At 37.5% G+C, this 14088-nt stretch overlaps 10 non-coding genes across 10 annotated transcripts; all 10 read left to right on the top strand.

The window, feature by feature from the left end:
* Nucleotides 1–1527: 1527 nt before the first annotated feature.
* Nucleotides 1528–1599, top strand: Trnaa-cgc (transfer RNA alanine (anticodon CGC)). The gene has a single exon. It is a non-coding gene; the product is annotated as a tRNA-Ala (tRNA).
* Nucleotides 1600–2021: 422 nt separating this feature from the next.
* On the top strand, nt 2022–2093 carry Trnaa-ugc (transfer RNA alanine (anticodon UGC)). Its single transcript has one exon. It is a non-coding gene; the product is annotated as a tRNA-Ala (tRNA).
* Nucleotides 2094–3186: 1093 nt separating this feature from the next.
* On the top strand, nt 3187–3258 carry Trnaa-cgc (transfer RNA alanine (anticodon CGC)). Its single transcript has one exon. It is a non-coding gene; the product is annotated as a tRNA-Ala (tRNA).
* A 1096-nt stretch (nt 3259–4354) lies between these two features.
* Trnaa-cgc (transfer RNA alanine (anticodon CGC)) lies at nt 4355–4426 on the top strand. The gene has a single exon. It is a non-coding gene; the product is annotated as a tRNA-Ala (tRNA).
* Nucleotides 4427–5240: 814 nt separating this feature from the next.
* Trnaa-ugc (transfer RNA alanine (anticodon UGC)) lies at nt 5241–5312 on the top strand. Its single transcript has one exon. It is a non-coding gene; the product is annotated as a tRNA-Ala (tRNA).
* A 744-nt stretch (nt 5313–6056) lies between these two features.
* On the top strand, nt 6057–6128 carry Trnaa-ugc (transfer RNA alanine (anticodon UGC)). The gene has a single exon. It is a non-coding gene; the product is annotated as a tRNA-Ala (tRNA).
* A 644-nt stretch (nt 6129–6772) lies between these two features.
* Trnaa-ugc (transfer RNA alanine (anticodon UGC)) lies at nt 6773–6849 on the top strand. Its single transcript is given in 2 exon segments — nt 6773–6808; nt 6814–6849. It is a non-coding gene; the product is annotated as a tRNA-Ala (tRNA).
* A 928-nt stretch (nt 6850–7777) lies between these two features.
* On the top strand, nt 7778–7849 carry Trnaa-cgc (transfer RNA alanine (anticodon CGC)). The gene has a single exon. It is a non-coding gene; the product is annotated as a tRNA-Ala (tRNA).
* A 1947-nt stretch (nt 7850–9796) lies between these two features.
* Trnaa-ugc (transfer RNA alanine (anticodon UGC)) lies at nt 9797–9868 on the top strand. The gene has a single exon. It is a non-coding gene; the product is annotated as a tRNA-Ala (tRNA).
* A 542-nt stretch (nt 9869–10410) lies between these two features.
* On the top strand, nt 10411–10482 carry Trnaa-ugc (transfer RNA alanine (anticodon UGC)). The gene has a single exon. It is a non-coding gene; the product is annotated as a tRNA-Ala (tRNA).
* The last annotated feature ends 3606 nt before the right edge of the window (nt 10483–14088 follow it).

Raw genomic sequence — 14088 nt, 5'->3', positions numbered from 1 at the left:
CTTTATTTTAGGGAATGGGCCTTACCGGTGGGCTTATGGGTTATGGAATTTGTTAAGTGTCATTAATTTAGGCGAAATTGATGTGGGATGGGACTTCTTTTGCTATACTTGTTGCTTATATTTTTCTCGATTATTTTATGCCTTTTTGTTTTATTATGTTTCTTACTTTATTGTTTCTTGCTTTCTTTTTATTGACAACATAAGTCATTTCTCTTTTTTGGAATAAAAGGTAGTCCTGAAAAGGGCTGTTTAGTTTGTCTTTGGTTCTTTTGAAGTGTGCTGCTCTGCCCTCTACTTGGTTGCCTCCTTGACGAATACAGGTTTCAGCCCTAGTCCTCAGTGCATCAATTGCGTTGCGTACCAACCTTGTGCGCCGGATACTTGCGAATATAGCAGTAATACCTTTGCAAAGATCTTGGATTATGCCACAAATAGAACGAATCAAGTGGTGTGAGGTCTGGTGATCTTGCAGGCCACTCCTCAGCATGACCCATCCCAACAACTCTGTTCAAGTTGCTATCCGTGGACAGAGTGACAAACGGGTACTTGTCTTTAAAAGGGCATATCTTCAAAAGTTGTGAGCGGATTGTAATAATTAATACCGTTCAACTTATCCTTTCTTTCTCGGATTTTCCTTTTTTTCAATGTTGATATTTATTGTATCTATGCAGAGAGTTTATTCACATCAATAATTATTTCTATATAGATAGTTAAATCATTTATTTATATTACCGAATTTCAAAAAATCTAAATTATTTGATATCAGAAGGACATTCCTCGTATTCAGAATGCAATTCGATATGTCTGATATGCTCTCAGGTCCCACAAAAATACAGTACCAATTTTGCTATCCGTTCCCTTAACTAAATAATTTTGTGCATTATTATCGTAGTCGAAGAAAATGGCTTTCTGGGTGTGAAGTTCGTGACAACCAGGGGTATGCAGATTCAGAATCCGCCTCAAAAGGCATATTAGAATTTTTTCGGGATATCGCATAATTTGTAGCATTGTGGTGTTTTGAAATGATATGAGGGACTTATTACCTTTTTTTGCTGTTGTTTTTATCTTCTCTTCTGTCCTACCGGGTGTTTTTTTTTTGGGGGGGCAGGTAGCGTGGGAAAGTGTTTTCCAGTTCCCTTTTCTTTCGTTAATTTTTAATAGTTGATACATTCAATTTAATCGTGAATATATTAAAAACTGCTGTTGTGAGCACTTGTAACAGCTTGTATAGGTCTGTTACCGTAAACCGACCGGCTTCATGTCTAATTAGAGGAGTTACCACTGTTGCATTAACAAAATGATGGACATTAACAAAATATTATCATAATAGTGCTTTAACTTAACATAACATACAAATTATTATTCAAATTAAAGCATCTTTCTGATTTTGAAAGTATTTATACATAATGCAATTGTAGAAATTGGAAGTCACCAAAATTTGAAAATGTAGTAAGTTGTTTGACTCTCTTCATGTTAGTTCTTAAGTCATGTCATCTGTATTAATTCTGTTGAGTTTGCACATCAGTTGGGGTTGTAGCTCAGTGGTAGAGCGCACGCTTCGCATGTGTGAGGCCCCGGGTTCAATCCCCGGCAACTCCAATTTTTTTGCTTTCTATCGTTGTAGAAACCAAACAAAACGTTCCTCAAATCTTCATTTCAAACAAATTTGGTCGGATTTGTATCCTTTTTTCCACCTTCCTGCTCTGCCTCGTCCTCCCGTGTGTTTCCGTCTCATCGTTTTTCTTGTATTGTGTTTTCTTCTCCTTGTTCTATTTTCACGTTTCTCAGGGACGCGCGTCTAACAAACAAGAAACAAACCAATTGTTTTTGTTGTGTAAATTTTGAGGTGATGTGTCTAAGCCACTGACATTTGGCTTTGAAGACTTAAAAGTGTTTAGTTGACGGTATATTATTATAAGATTCAGGGAAGGTGATTTGTTCATCCCATAAGAAGTTAACGCTTGCTTGTTTAAACTGTTCTCTATATTCAGTAAATGAAATCCAAGCAACACATCACAACTGGGGCTGTAGCTCAGTGGTAGAGCGCACGCTTTGCATGTGTGAGGCCCCGGGTTCAACCCCCGGCAGCTCCATGTTTTTTAGTTTGCCACCTCTATTTTACCTAAATCATTTTGTTTTTTGTTTTTTTTTGCTCACGACTTCTAATATCGAATGGTTTTAGTCCGGTGGCAGATCAAGGTAGTACATTGGTTCTATTTTGGAAATTATGTGCTTATTTAAGCATCAAGCGGCAAGTTCGCGGTAAAAGCTGGCAACTCAATTATTTTGGTTAATTCGGGTGTGCTGAATTCAAAATATTTGACTGCTAAGCTGTATTAAAAGACCCCCCCCCAAAAAAAAGATGCTAGATTTCGGCTTGTTTGTGATGATGAAGTGTTAAGATAACATGTTTTTGTATAATAGCATTGTGTTGTTTTGAAGTGATATACGTAAGAGACATTAACTTTTATTCCTGTTTTATCTTCTATCCTTGGCACCGCTATTTTAATTATACTTTCTTTCGCGGATGTTTTTTCTTTTATTCTATCAGTTGATATTATTGTATTTATGCAGAGCGTTTTTTGAGGGGAGGAAAAGGTGGTGTGGGGGGAGTGTTTTCAATTTACTTTCAGCTTCTTCTTTCTTTCTTCCTGATGCTAACATCAAATTATTACGTAGCTTGTACAGGCATACCGACCGGCTACCTCAATATGTCTCATACTAGTGATGAACTGTAGTAAAATATTATAGTGTTTTAATTCAACATAACTCACAAATCATTATACAAATTAAAGCATCATTATGATTTTAAAAGTAATTTTTATACATAATGCAATTGTAGAAATAAGGAGTCACCAAAATTGTGACTCCTCGCCACAACTGAGCCCGGATGTCGCCAATCATCATTTTTGAGATATTCAACCAAAATATTCTGCTTGAAATTAGCTTTAAAATGATGTATATCATGTCTATAGTACTTGACATTTAAGTAGTGAAAAATCAATAAAACAGTCAATAAATCCTTTCTTTCCTATTGTTTATTGTTAAGTTCCATGGAGCATATCTCAATAGTGGCACTGGCGACATCCGGGCTCAGTTGTGGCGAGGAGTCACAATTTAGTTAAGTTGTTTGACTCTCTTTGATACTCATCTGTATTTGTTTTAAAATCGGACATATGTGCAGTTGGGGTTGTAGCTCAGTGGTAGAGCGCACGCTTCGCATGTGTGAGGCCCCGGGTTCAATCCCCGGCAACTCCAGTTTTTTTGGTTTCCAAACAAAAATTTTGCTCACATCCTCTTACAAAGTTGATCGGATTTGTATCCCTTTTTTCAACCCTCTAGTGCTATTAGCACTAATAGCGCGTCTTCCACAGATTTAGAAAATATTCACTTTTAGCTTAGCGCAATTGCAAATGAGGTGCTAATGACCACCAATAATGGTATTACTAGCGCATCTAACGCTAACGGGTGATATTAGCGCTAATAGCGCTCATGGTACTATAATACGATATTAGCGCTAATAGCGAGTCATCCTCAGACTCAGATTATTTTCAATTTAGCACAAATGCAAATGAGCTGCCAATGACGCTATCATACGCTATTAGCGATAATAGCGCGTTTTCCTCAGACTTAATAGAATATTTTCACTTTTAGCACAATTGCAAATGACGTGTTAATGACCGCTATCGCTAATATCGTTATTAGCACATCTAACGCTAATAGCGTTGTTGTTGCTATCATACGCTATTGGCGCCAATAGCGCTATTATCGCTAATATCGAATAATAGCACATTAGAACAAATGTTTTTAGGATATTGCATAATTTGTAGCATTGTGTGGTTTTGAAGTTACGTAATGGACTTATTTATATTGATTCATTCCTGTTTTTTGTATCTTCTGTTCTTGATTAAACCGTGTTTTTTTTCTTTCTTTTTTTCTTCTTTTTTTTTTTTTTTTTTTTTTTTTTTTTTGTGGTGGGGTGTTATTCGTCTTATTTCGTTGGTGCTAACAGTTAACACATCAATGAATATATCAAAAACTGCATTATTAGCACTTGTAACAGCTGGTAAAGGCCTATTAATTTATACCGACTGGCAACCTCAATATGTCTAATAATAAGAGGCGTTAACACTCAACATGATGGACATTAGTAAAATATTATCATAAGACATACGGTAACAGTGCTTTAATTCAACGTAACACACAAATCATATATATACAAATTAAAGCATCATTATGATTTTAAAAGTAATTTAGACATAATGCAATTGTAGAAATTTGGAATTTAGTACCTTGATTGACTCTCTATAGTTGTTATTTCTATTTGTTAATAAAATCAAGCGTTTTCACAGTTGGGGTTGTAGCTCAGTGGTAGAGCGCACGCTTCGCATGTGTGAGGCCCCGGGTTCAATCCCCGGCAACTCCATATTTTTTTAGTTTCCATCGTTGCAGTACATAAATAAATTTTGCTCACATCACCTTTTTTCAAATAAAGTTGGTCGGATTTTCAATCTTTTTTCCACCCTCCTTCTCTTCCTCGTTCTCCTGCAGGTTTCCTTCTCATCGTTCTTCTTGTATTTTCTTCTCCTCGCTCTTTCTTCACTATTCGCCAGCGAAGTGATATACGTGTATCACTATTTCAACTGGATCACGCTTTTGAGTTCTGCGCCACGATCAAAATGATCGCAATACAAAGTCCATGGCATGTACTGCCAATTTAGACTAACAAACAAACGAACAAAGTTTTGGTTATTATGATGATCAAAATAACCTGCCTTCCATAGACTTAGAATATTTTCACTTTAGCACACAATTGCATATGACGTGCTAATGTGATATTAGTGCTAATATAATAGCGCCATGGCGCCACCATCCGCTAATAGCGCTTTTAGCGATTATAGCGCGGCTTCCCTAGACTTAAAATATTTTCAATTTAGCACAATTGCAAATGACGTGCTAATGTGATATTAGCGCTAATAGCGCCCATGGTGCTACCATACGCTATTAGCGCTAGAAGCGCTATTATTGCTATTAGCGCGCCTTCCCTAGACTTAGTATATTTTCACTTTAGCACACAATTGCAAATGACGTGCTAATGTGATATTAACGCTAATAGCGCCCATGGTATTTTCATACGCTATTAGCGCTAGAAGCGCGCCTTCCCTCGACTTATAATATTTTCACTTTAGCAAAATAGCAAATGAGGTGTTAATGTGATATTGGCGCTAATAGCCACAACTGGGGCTGTAGCTCAGTGGTAGAGCGCACGCTTTGCATGTGTGAGGCCCCGGGTTCAATCCCCGGCAGCTCCATGTCTTTTAGTTTGACACCTCTATTTTACATTAAGCATTTGGGGTCTTTTCCTCACGATCTATTACTAATTATTGATTTGTACATAATATTTTTGTATGTCCCTCAATAACATCCCTTTAGACTAACAAAAAGAAAGAAGCAAACATCACATTTTTTAAAATTATTTGATCACAGAATTGGCGATTAAAAAACGGATTTACTGTTTACACTGTAAAATTAGAGTTTAGTCTATCAAACTTTTCTGAACCTAATTTGCGCAACGTTTCTAAACATGTATAATTGGCCCGTATTAAGATAAGTTAATGAACTATAAAATGTGAGTAAGTTGTGCTTTTTTGGGAGAATTGTATTCGAAACTTCGACTTTAAATACATGTAGAACCCGTGGAGAAAGTGGATTTTTGGAAACTTTGTTCTAATAACCTTTGTCTTAATATTTGCTCAAAATATTTTTAGTTTGCGAATAAAAAATTGCTTTCAAGAACTCATTAAGTTCAAATGAATTAACAAAAATAGAGCAGTTTTCTAGATTTTGTTTGGTAGTGTGTCTAATCCACAGACACAAGATTTTGAAGACTTAAAAGTGTTTAGTTTACGCTGCATTGTAAGATTCAGTGAAGGTGATTTTTTTTATCCCAGAAAAGGTTCCTTTTTCACGGTAAGCTATTATATTTCCTTGTTTAATTTAAATTACCATTCATCATTTATACATGTTTGCTATAATCCTACAGACACTCCACAACTGGGGCTGTAGCTCAGTGGTAGAGCGCACGCTTTGCATGTGTGAGGCCCCGGGTTCAATCCCCGGCAGCTCCATGTCTTTTAGTTTGACATCTCTATTTTACATTAAGCATTTGGGGTCTTTTCCACACGATCTATTACTAATTATTGATTTGTACATAATATTTTTGTATGTCCCTCAATAACATCCCTTTAGACTAACAAAAAGAAAGAAGCAAACATCACATTTTTAAAAATTATTTGATCACAGAATTTGCGATTAAAAAACGGATTTACTGTTTACACTGTAAAATCAGAGTTTAGACTATCAAACTTTTCTGAACCTAATTTGCGCAACGTTTCTAAACATGTATAATTGGCCCGTATTAAGATAAGTTGATGAAGTAAATGTGAGTAAGTTGTGTTTTTTTGGAGAATTGTATTCGAAACGTCTACTTTAAATACATGTAGAACCCGTGGAGAAAGTGGATTTTTGGAAATAAAAAAATGCCTTCAAGAATTCATGAAGTTCAAATGAATGAACAAATATAGAGCAGTTTTCTAGATTTTGTTTGGTAGTGTGTCTAATCCACAGACACAAGACTTTGAATACTTAAAAGTGTTTAGTTTACGCTGCATTGTAAGATTCAGTGAAGGTGATTTTTTTATCCTAGAAAAAGCTCCTTTCACCATTCATCATTTATACATGTTTGCTACAATCCTAGCGACATTCTTTAACTGGGGCTGTAGCTCAGTGGTAGAGCGCACGCTTTGCATGTGTTGTGTGAGGCCCCGGGTTCAATCCCCGGCAGCTCCATGCTTATTTTAGTTTGCTACTCTTATTTTACATAAAGCATTTAGGGTTTTGCTCAGGACCTCTTATTTCGACTTGATTTGATTTGATTTGATTTTATTCGGTACTCGGAAAAATTACAATGTTTACTATAAATAGACAATTAACAATAATATAAGATGTACACATTTTAAAAACAACACAATAAGATGATAAAACATTATAAAAACATCATAAAACAGCAGAGCACCAAGGACAGCCCAAAAAGCTTTTCAAAAGAAAAGCTTATTTCCATTGGGGTCCTTAAACATGTGAGGGGAATATGTCTATAGTAATCGGCGAACACTCTTTTATTGACAACATGAACATGATTAAAGACATTAGTAAAATGTGATGCGATCACGCAAAATCAGTCGGAACTTGGAAATATTGATTTTGAGATATAGCCAAACAAAGGTAATTATTTCCTTTCGTTTCCCCTTGTTTTTGGAAACTCTTTAATTGATCATATCTTTAGAACTGGTTGCTCAATTTCAATTGGGGTTTCTGCATAATACAGCTTTGTAAATGCTTTTTATTATCATATAAGAAAATCTAATTTTATTTTAATATTTCCGAGTTCCGACTGATTTTGCTTGATCGCATCACAAATATTATCATAGGACATAACAGTGCTTTAATTTAACACAACACACACATCATTATACAAATTAAAGCATCTTTATGATTTTAAAAGTAGTATTTAAACATAATGCAATTGTAGAAATTGCGGGGAATCAACAACATTTAGAAAGTTGTTTGTCTCTCTTTAGTTGCTTATGTATTTTGCTCATGTTATTTTTGTAAACGCAATGTTGCTTTGGCGAATTGCGTCCTAAGAAACTTTTGCATGTATGTATGTATATTTAGTTGTCATCTATATTTGTTAATAAAATCTGTCTTTTAAACAGTTGGGGTTGTAGCTCAGTGGTAGAGCGCACGCTTCGCATGTGTGAGGCCCCGGGTTCAATCCCCGGCAACTCCATGATTTTTAGTTTTCATTGTTGTCGAAACCAAACAATATTTTGCTCACATCCTCGTATTTCAAATAAAGTTGGTCGGATTTTAATTCTTTTTCCTTCTCTTCCTCGTCCTCAGTGTTATAAATATAAACTTAATACTCCGTTGGTGAGCGACGGGCGATTGGTATTTCATCAAACGCAAGAAAAGGAGGCCTATCTGATTGGCTAGAAATCGATCGCTTGATCGCTCAGTGGTGTAGTACAAACTCAAAATTGAGACATGTATTCAATTCGATTGAAATCGATATTCTATTATTGACGCAGATAAAGAAAGTCGATAATGTACATTGTATTATAGATACAGCACCTGGATCTTACACGGGTTCCTTTATATAATTTGTTTCTCAAACAGTTGAATATATCACAATTTTAACTTTTGATTTCAAAATCGTTACTTATAAAATGCAGTAAAACATATCCAAAGCAAAATACCGGTCCCCGCTAATTAGTGTATTTAATTTCCAGTTAGTGCATAAAAAATAATATACTATTTCATACTGAAAACATAGAATAGAAACTGTGTGGCAGGCTCTGTGGAATCTCATATCGTCTGTATGGTATGCTTAGCCTGAGTCGCTCGGCCTATCTCGAACAAAATCGCCATGCGTAGCTGTTGAAAAACGAGAGGATTCATCGTACTATCACGGCAATTTTTGACACGAAGATATAGGGATGATGACGCTGTGTCCCGTATGTTTCCTTCTCATCGTTTTTCTTGTGTTTCATTCATCTCCTCATTCTTTCTTCGCGTTCCTCAGTGACGTCCTAAAAGACCGTAACATACTGCAGTTACTGTCCGTTTTCCTATACACAATACACAGTGCTCTCACCATTGACGCGTGACCCCTACAAATGATGTATGTTGGGAGAATGGACACTTGCCTAGTTAACATCACTGTGTGAAAAATAACCAGCCAATATTTTATTTATTCTCCAAAACTTCTAGCAAATATATTTCTCTAACATGACCTAAAATTACAGCTAGGTTAGATGTTCAGAAATGGTCGTACTTTTGTAAAATATGAGTGAGGGCAAGGCATAGCTAGCCAACTCCCCGTGTTATTTGAATGGAGATTTGACCGAAAATATTGGTATCGGACCGCTCACTTCTGAAGGATGCCACAAAAAAACCGGTAAAAGCTACATTTAAATTATTCTAAATAGGTTCTAGAAAATAAAGTTTTGTAACATGTCCTAAATTTTTAGCTAATTTAGGTGTTTGGAGAGGGTCGTACTTTTGTGTTTTAGGAAGGACATGTAAACGACAGATAACACCAAAAATATGAAGAAATTATTTCTAAACCGTGTTAAGTCAAAAATCATTATGTTGCTCATTTTCAAGAATGCTGGTTTACAAAAAGCACGACATTGTCTGATTTCGTGAACAAAGCCACACATAACATTGTTTCCTTTCGTTTCCTTTATAATCGGTTACCCAACTGAAGCTATGAATACCAGCTTTATTGCGATATCGCACATGAAAACAGTCACTTGTGCACAACCAGAGAAGATCCGATTTAATCAGTTGAGCTGTTTCAATGAGTGTTATCTTGGTTTAATAGCTTTTAATGGGGTTAAGTCCTGCAAAGGTCGAGATGAATTCTACTGTAGACATGACTGCATCATGACAAACAATCAAATTTTGATCATTCTCATGCTCAAACTATTTTTAGTTCGCGAATAAAAATTGCCTTCAAGAATTCATGAAGTTCAAATGAATTAACAAAAATATAGGTTTCTAGATTTTGTGTGGTGTTGTGTTTAAACCACAGACATAAGACTTTGAAGACAAAGATCGCAAAAGAGGTTCCTACGGGATTTTCACGGTAAGCTAAAATACACTTCCGTTATTGTCATTCCTCATTTATACTTGTTCTTTATAAATTAAATGCTAGAAACGAGCAACAACTGGGGCTGTAGCTCAGTGGTAGAGCGCACGCTTTGCATGTGTGAGGCCTCGGGTTCAATCCCCGGCAGCTCCAGGTTGTTTAGTTTGACACTGTTTTACATAAAGTATTTGGTTTTTTTTTGCTCACGACCTATAATTATTGACATTATTCATGTTATTTGTACATATATTTTTGTTATGTCCCTCAATAACACCCCATTAGACTAACAAAAGATAGATGCAAACATCCCATTTTTTAAATTATTTGATCACAGAATTTGCAATTAAAAACGGATTTACTGTTTACACTCTAAAATCAGAGTTTAGACCATCAAACTTTTCTAAACCTAATTTGCGAAACGTTTCTAAACATGTATAATTGGCCCGTATTAAGATAAGTTAGTTTAGTTTGCGAATAAAAAAAAGCCTTCACAAATTCATGAAGTTAATGAATTAACAAAAATAGAGCAGTTTTCTAGATTTCGTGTGGTGTTGTGTCTAATCAGGACTTTGAAGACTTAAAAGTGTTTAGTTTACGATCCATTGTAAGATTCAAGAAAAGGTTCCTTTTTTCATGGTAAGCTATATACTTCATTGTTTAGTTTAAATTACCATTCCTAGAGACAAACCACAACTGGGGCTGTAGCTCAGTGGTAGAGCGCACGCTTTGCATGTGTGAGGCCCCGGGTTCAATCCCCGGCAGCTCCATGTCTATCAGTTTTACACCTCTATTTTACACAAAGCTTTTGTGGTTTTTTTGCTTACGACCTCTTATATCGATTAATTCCTGGTGTTTTCTTGTATGGCTTAAATGTTCAGCGTATATCTTCCTCTCTCCTAGTTTTCTTCTTCTTCCACATTTTCCCTCATTATTTGTACCCCAGTTTGCGATTAAAAATGTAAAATCAGTGTTTAGACTTTTCTAAACACTAATTTGCGCAACGTTTCTAAACATGTTTGCTGTACATGTATAATTGCCCCTAATTAAGGGATCGGATGGCAATGTTTGCACAGTATTTTTGTGGCACTTGAGAGACATAAGACACACTAAATTACCATTCATCATTTATACATGTTTCCTATATGTAAACAATCCTCAACTGGGGCTGTATGTGTGAGGCCCCGGGTTCAATCCCCGGCAGCTCCAGGTCTTTTAGTTTGACACTATTTTACAAAGTATTTGGGGTTTTTTTTTGCTCACGACCTATAATTATTGACATTATTTGTAAATATAAATAATAACATCCCATTTTTTAATTACCTGATGTGACTTGTCCGTCAAGAATTGGACGACGACGTAGTGCGTTAGCAACCGACGTGGACTCTTGGTAGAATGTGCGATTATCATGCTACTTAGCAAATTACCCGCTATTTGCAATTGAATTTTTCTTTCGTTGATGCTAACAGTTGATACATTCAATTATTCATCAATGAATGGAAGAGCAAGGCGCGGTATTGGTTATTATCGCAATTAGCGCAATTTTGCTATTACTGTTATTAGCGTTATGTTAGTGTATAAGGCTATGGGAATTAGCGCTAATTGCAGTGCTAATAGGAAAATGCGTTAATTGCGATAATAGCCAGAACATTTTTTATCAGTAGCAAAGCATTAGCAAATCATGCTATTAGCGCTACTATCGCTAATAACGAATAGTTAGCAGTATTTTGCTAGTTATGCTAAAAGAAAATACTAAGGAGACGCGATATTAGCGCTAATAGCGCTAATAGCGCTAATAACGAATAGGTAGCAGTGTTTTTGCTAGTTATGCTAATAAGAAAATACTAAGGGGACGTGCTATTAGCGCTAATAGCGCTAATAGCGCTAATAACGAATAGTTAGCAGTGTTTTGCTAGTTATGCTAATAAGAAAATACTAAGGAGACGCGCTATTAGCGCTAATAGCGCTAATAGCGCTAATAACGAATAGTTAGCAGTGTTTTGCTAGTTATGCTAATAAGAAAACACTAAGGGGACGTGCTATTAGCGCTAATAGCGTTAATAGCGCTAATAACGAATAGTTAGCAGTGTTTTGCTAGTTATGCTAATAAGAAAATACTAAGGGGACGCGCAATTAGCGCTAATAGCGCTAATAGCGCTAATAACGAATAGTTAGCAGTGTTTTGCTAGTTATGCTAATAAGAAAATACTAAGAAGACGCGCTATTAGCGCTAATAGCGCTAATAGCGCTAATAACGAATAGTTAGCAGTATTTTGCTAGTTATGCTAATAAGAAAATACTAAGGGGACGTGCTATTAGCGCTAATAGCGCTAATAACGAATAGTTAGCAGTGTTTTGCTAGTTATGCTATAATAAGAAAATACTAAGGGGACGCGCTATTAGCGCTAATAGCGCTAATAGCGCTAATAACGAATAGTTAGCAGTGTTTTGCTAGTTATGCTAATAAGAAAATACTAAGGGGACGTGCTATTAGCGCTAATAGCGCTAATAGCGCTAATAACGAATAGTTAGCAGTGTTTTGCTAGTTATGCTAATAAGAAAATACTAAGGGGACGCGCTATTAGCGCTAATAGCGCTATTAGCGCTAATAACGAATAGTTAGCAGTGTTTTGCTAGTTATGCTAATAAGAAAATACTAAGGAGACGCGCTATTAGCGCTAATAGCGCGAATAACGAATAGTTAGCAGTGTTTTTGCTAGTTATGCTAATAAGAAAATACTAAGGAGACGCGCTATTAGCGCTAATAGCGCTAATAGCGCTAATAACGAATAGTTAGCAGTGTTTTTGCTAGTTATGCTAATAAGGAAATACTAAGGTGACACACTATTAGCGCTAATAGCGATTAATAACACGTCATATGCAATTGTGCTAAATTTGAAAATATTCTAACTTTTGGGAAAGCGCGCTATTAGCGCTAATAGCGAGTAATAGCACGTCATATGCAATTATGCTAAATTTACAATAGATTCTAAGTCTACGGAAAGCGCGCTATAATAGCGAGTAATAGCACGTCATATGTAATTGTGCTAAATTTAAAAAAAAATAACTCTAGGGAAAGCGCGCTATTAGCGCTAATAGCGAGTAATAGCACGTCATATGCAATTGTGCTAAATTTATATTGGAACTCACTTGGAGTGTTTAGTTGTCGTATGGGAGTCTCCGGCCTCAGGCCTGTCGGCCCTACGGCCTTGGTGTTTTTTGTTGGTGGTGCGGACAGCGGTCACCATAACTTTCTTGCCCTGCGGTTCCCTTTTATATTGGAACTCACTTGGTGTGATTACTTGTCGTATGGGAGTCTCCGGCCTCGGGCCTGCCGGTCCCGCGGCCTTGATGTTTTTTGTTGATGGTGGGGACAGTGGTCACACTGGCTTTGTTGCCCTGCGGGCCCTTTTATATTGGAACTCACTTGGAGTGTTTAGTTGTCGTATGGGAGTCTCCGGCATCAGGCCTGCCGGCCCTGCGGCCTTAATATTTTTGTTGATGGTGGGGACAGGGGTCACACTAAGTTTCTTGCCCTGCGGGGCCCATTTATTTTGGAACTCACTTGGAGTGTTTAGTTCTCGTATGGGGGTCACCGGCCTCAGGCCTGCCGGCCCTGCGGCCTTGATGTTTTTTGCTGATGGTGGGGACAGCGGTCACACAAAATTTCTTGCCCTGCGGGGCCCTTTTATATTGGAACTCACTTGGAGTGTTTAGTTGTCGTATGGGGAGTCACCGGCCCTGCGGCCTTGATGTTTTTGCTGATGGTGGGGACAGCGGTCACACAAAATTTCTTGCCCTGCGGGGCCCATTTATTTTGGAACTCACTTGGAGTATTTAGTTGTCGTATGGGAGTCACCGGCCTCAGGCCTGCCGGCCCTGCGGCCTTGATGTTTTTTGCTGATGGTGGGGACAGCGGTCACACAAAATTTCTTGCCCTGCGGGGCCCTTTTATATTGGAACTCACTTGGAGTGTTTAGTTGTCGTATGAGAGTCACCGGCCTCGGGCCTGCCGGCCCTGCGGCCTTGATGTTTTTTGTTGATGTTGGGGACAGGGGTTACATTTCTTGTCCTGCGGGGCCCATTTATTTTGGAACTCACTTGGAGTATTTAGTTGTCGTATGGGAATCACCGGCCTCGGGCCTGCCGGCCCTGCGGCCTTGATGTTTTATGCTGATGGTGGGGACAGCGGTCACACAAAATGTATTGCCCTGCGGGGCCCTTTTATATTGGAACTCACTTAGAGTGTTTAGTTGTCGTATGGGAGTCACCGGCCTCGGGCCTGCCGGCCCTGCGGCCTTGATGTTTTTTGCTGATGGTGGGGACAGCGGTCACACAAAATTTCTTGCCCTGCGGGGCCCTTTTATATTGGAACT

Source organism: Amphiura filiformis, chromosome 1 (assembly GCF_039555335.1).
Source record: "Amphiura filiformis chromosome 1, Afil_fr2py, whole genome shotgun sequence".
Lineage (NCBI taxonomy): Eukaryota > Metazoa > Echinodermata > Ophiuroidea > Amphilepidida > Amphiuridae > Amphiura > Amphiura filiformis.
Note: the sequence above shows the minus strand (reverse complement) of the source record. Positions and strands in the feature narration are given on the sequence as shown.